The sequence below is a fragment of the Anabrus simplex genome, chromosome 1 (assembly GCF_040414725.1).
Source record: "Anabrus simplex isolate iqAnaSimp1 chromosome 1, ASM4041472v1, whole genome shotgun sequence".
Taxonomy (NCBI): domain Eukaryota; kingdom Metazoa; phylum Arthropoda; class Insecta; order Orthoptera; family Tettigoniidae; genus Anabrus; species Anabrus simplex.
Window position 1 is genome coordinate 896,714,646 of NC_090265.1, and position 5,273 is coordinate 896,719,918.

Below are 5,273 nucleotides of genomic sequence, written 5' to 3' on the forward strand. Positions count from 1 at the left end.
ATAATCCCTCTATACAGACTGGTGAGATTGTATGAGCTCGTGGACTGTGGCGGAATGCTTTGATTTTGTTCCAGACGTCGGAGATGTTGACATTACTATCTAATGATGCACAAAATTTCTTCCAGCTGTGTCTTTTCCTTTCTTTCAAAAGTCTGCTTACTTGAGCTGTAGTATTCGGGCATTGCTGGTACCTCTCAAAAACGGGTTGTTCCCGATATTGCCGAAGCGCTGTCCGTCGTCGTGCAACAGCCCGAGAGCAATCTGGGGTCAACCGGACTGCTGGATTTCCCGTGTGCGTAGATACAACTTTTTCCAGGGGAATTGAATAGGATGTAGCTTTTTCCATAGGGGAGATGTAGAGATTGTAGCTGACACCACTAGAAGTTCGCCGTGGAAGGCGTAATATCTCTCAATCCATATTGTCTGTAAATATTGTCCAATATGCTTTAGAGCAATTCCATTTTCCTGTCGACACTTTCTGGTTCTGAGTAAGAGGAGAAGTCTCTATTTTAATCAAAATGAGAAAGTGGTTGGAACCCCCAGAATCAGTAAAGACGGACAGTCGGTGGACAAGTATACAGAGGAAGTGGTAATAGTGAGGTCAACTGCCGATTTCTGCCTGTTGGGCGAAATAACTAATGTAGGGGAATGATCTTTCAGAATGACTAAACTATATTGTTCTACCCTATTGACTGTATCATTGCCGTAGCGATTGGTGGTTGGACAACCCCATGCCGTGGAGTGACCGTTGAAGTCCTTACAGATGATCTGTGGGGGAGAAAGTTGAGTCATGATTTCTTGCCAAATATCCGAGGTGATTGTTGTTCTCGGTGGGCAATATCCAGATGCTATCGTAAGAGTTCTAGAGGGTAACTGAATACTAGCGGCAATCAGTTGAAATGGCGAGGGCACACTACGTTGGATAGTTATTTGTCTGTAAGATAATGTAGTGTGTACCAGAATAGCTACACCACCACATCCATAGTGATATAGTTGCGAAAATGTATATATGAGGTTTGAACCATGTTTCTGACAGCACAACAACATGAGGCTTTATATCGTGAAGTGCATTATATAGACTCTCTTTGTCTGAAATAGCTGATCGTGCATTCCATTGAATAATTTTAAATGCCATTATTATATTGGGAAATCTGTAGCAACATATTCTTGACCGCCATGGGTTGTAGAGGGTCAGATGGTTAAGACGGAGATTGTTGGATCAGTAAGGTAATGAACCATGTCTCAGATATTGCTGTAATAGATGCATTTTGGCCTTGAGTCTCATGCTGCAGAAGACCTCTGTTCGAGGTCACCGGCCGGCCTTTCCACCGTAAGATTTTAGAGGCCATTTTCAGTGGCGAAAATATTCGTAATCATGTCGCGGATTTCTGTTCGATGAATGTTGCTGCACGCTGAAGATTGAAGTTGACTTACTATGAGCATAATAATATTGAATATTTGCTCGATAATTGGTCGTTGTTTTCAGCAGGATTTGATGGTACCCGATCGGGTTGGGGAGGGTATGGATTGTAAGTAATCGGAGTAACAGGCGAATGTGGAGGAATATGGGCCAGTTGAGAAATTGGGTTTAAAAGTTTGTAAAGGGCGTCTTGACGAGTTTACAGGAACTGTCATTTTACGCTGAAAGGCGATTGGATGGTTGAGTTGTTGGTTAAGTCTGCTGTGTTCTATTCCATGGTGCTACTTCCTTCATTGGTGGTGCTGCTGTAACAATTGGTGATAAGGGTTCATGTTGTTTTGGAATGTTTCTTAGTGTTGACATATTAGAGGTTACATAAATATTAGGTAGAGAGGGAAATTCCAGCTGACGTTGGTAATTAACTGGTGGGCGTGACGCTGAGTCCACGTACGCTGTTATAAATATCAAGCGTAGCCACTTGAGTGATGTTGTTAAGTGTCATAAGTTCCCGAACATAAATCCAGGATGTTTTGACGGCACACAACCTGCTCGTTAAATAACAGCCTACCAATCGTCATTGGATGGAGACTACCCACGTCTTTGTTGACACTTCCAACGATAACAACGAAAGGGCCTTGATTATTGTGATTATACCTATTTTCGCTGCTATTGCGATATACAACGCGTACCGAGCTCGATAGCTGCAGTCGTTTAAGTGTGGCCACTATCCAGTATTCGGGAGATAGTGGGTTCGAACCCCACTGTCGGCAGCCCTGAAGATGGTTTTCGTGGTTTCCCATTTTCACACCAGGCAAATGCCGGGGCTGTACCTTAATTAAGGCCACGGCCGCTTCCTTCCCAGTCCTAGCCCTTTCCTGTCCCATCGTCGCCATAAGAAATCAGTTTGACGGAGGTTTGAGTGCGATGTAGGAGGAATATTTTTATTTCGTTGTTAATGTTCGTGTGAGTCGCGTTGTTGAAGATAAATCTAAATCATGATCAGTTCTCATGTTACAGGTAATCTGCTATGTTTGTTTTTAAGGAGCTCTTAAAAGAGCTATTGCAGTAAATTAAGCTATTACCGACAGAAGTGCAACAGGCTTGCGTGTGGTCATTCGATTAATGAACCAAATGCTCAAAATGAGCACCTCCTTCGTTAACGCAAATCTCAGCACGGTGGAGGAGAGACATTCTTGCTTGCTGCAACATATGTGGTGTAACCTGCCTGAAGGCTTCAGTAATGAGCCGTCGTAAATAATTCGGGCTCTCTGGCTCGCGTTCATAGGCTGTTTCATTTAAATAACCCCATAAGAAAAATCCTAGTGAAGTAGGGTCAGGTGATCTAGCCAGCAATGTGACATGATCCTCCCCTCGTCCAATCTGTCGTCCAGGATATGTCCTATTGGAGTGGTTCCGTACTGCCGAGCACCATTCTGGTCCAATTACCTTGTCACCTATTATACAGCACCACACCTCGAAGCCCTATTTTATGCTACCTGAAATCAAGCTCCCCTATTCCAGTAAGGATTTTCAACGCTCCAGTAATAGAAGTTGTGACAATTAACAGTCCCGTTGTTGTGAAATCTGGATTCGTCACTAAAGAGAACGTCCGTTATGAAATCTGCATCAGCTTCAACTTTTTGCAGTGTCCATTGCGAACATTTTATCCGTTTCCGCAATCCATCTCTATGAATTCCTGGTGTAGTTCTTGATGGTAGGGGTGGAATTTATGGTGGTGCAATCAATATGCGCACTACAGATACATGACTGATGTTCAGTTCATTTTCAAACGGGGGAAAGAGTCGGACCCTTTCGAGAATTAAAGTTTAAAAAAAAGAAAGATATTTGTTCGTGGCGTCGACCTCTGGAGATCCTTTGCCACTACTTGCACCATATGATATGAACCTGCGTGTGATTGGAATTGCGGAAGTGTAGTGTGTTGAATGTGAGGATAGGAACGTTAAGGACGACACAAACACCCAGTCCCCAGGCGAAGGATATTAATAATTAAAAACCCCTGACCCGGCCGGGAATCGAACCCGGGGCCGCCGGGTGACAGGCGGACGCGTTGCCTCCTACAGCCGCGGGCCGGACACCATACGGTATAGTTGACAAGTAAATTCGATGAGCTGACACATGTAATTTGTAAGAGAGAAATTAAATGCGGCTGGGTACCTAATATGGAATACTGTGGTATTCGAATTCGTTCGTTCGTAATCTGTTTACCCTCCAGGGTCGGTTTTTCCCTCGGACTCAGCAAGGGATCCCACCTCTACCGCCTCAAGGGCAGTGTCCTGGAGCTTCAGACTCGGGGTCGCTGGATACAACTGGGGAGGATGACCAGTACCACGCCCAGGTGGCCTCACCTGCTGTGCTGAACAGGGGCCTTGTGGGGGATGGGAAGTTTGGATGGGGTAGACAAGGAAGAGGGAAGGAAGCGGCCGTGGCCTTAAGTTAGGTACCATCCCGGCATTTGCCTGGAGGAGAAGTGGGAAACCACGGAAAACCACTTCCAGGATGGCTGAGGAGGGAATCGAACCCCCCTGTACTCATTTGCCCCCTCGAGGCTGAGTGGACCCCGTTCCAGCCCTCGTACCACTTTTCAAATTTCGTGACAGAGCCGGGAATCGAACCCGGGCCTCTGGCGGGTGGCAGCTAATCACATTAACCACTACACCACAGAGGTGGACTGCGATTTGCATAGGTAATTTTTCTTTCCTTCAGCACCATGGCCGGTCGGAAGGACAGTTCGGAACAAGTGGAAGTGGAAGCATGTAGACATACAGGAAGCATGCAGTAAGGGCGAGGAAAAAGAGGTACAAAACAGTAGCAAGCGTGCATGGTGTACGAAGAACTTTGTTTCGTTTGGCAACAATGAAAGCGACAACAGCAGAGGAATGATACCTTCCTCAAAGAAAGCTGCGTCAAGAGTAGACAGTCAAGAACTCAATCAAACTTAGTGCAGTGGTTTGAGCAGACATAGTCCTACGCGAAAAGGAAAGAAGAGGACAAGAGATGAGAGTTCGTCTTCGGATAAAGAATCAATCAGCATGAGTGACGAATCATCTGTTCTCGATATAGAGAACACGGAAAAGTGGACCCTAGTGATGAAGGTGCTACATGTTTCTATTGTGATGGCAAGTGTTCCAGAAATAGAAGGGGGCTTAAAGTAGATTCAGTGCTGCAGACTTCGAACTTTCATTGATCTAAGAGGCCTAGGAGTGGAATGATAGTATTCCATATTAAAGACACATTTTTCAAAACAAGAAAAGTACAATTTCCATTAAATATTGTAATTTGCATAAATATTAAGTGTTAATCTGATTAAAAAGTAGGTGGAAAGTAGACAGATTGTAGAAACAAAACACGCATTTACAATCTTAAAATATCAAAAAGTAGTTCGTCATTTTTATGAAACTAAAACACTATTGCATATTTGGTACTCTTCCTCTATTATTATTATTATTATTATTATTATTATTATTATTATTATTATTATTATAAGAAAAATAATGGTAGTGTGTAAAACAACCTTGCTAGCCGATTAAAAATCTCTTCACGTTTCATCGTCTAATACGAAACATGATACACAAGATGCAGGATAATTTCGTCGGTAACACATCTTCCTTTGTTCTCTATGTGCATTAGAGTGCAATAGAGAATACATCGGACGCTTGAATCAATTCCTACGATACTAACTGACAGTAGAAGATTATAGTTTAGGACGGTCATATGTAGCTTATTCAGGATTACACTGATCGTACTTAGCAATATGTTTGATAAGAACAGTGGTTGCCCCAGCTATACGGTTATAAGGAAAATACGTCAAAGTTATCTGATGCACATCACACAA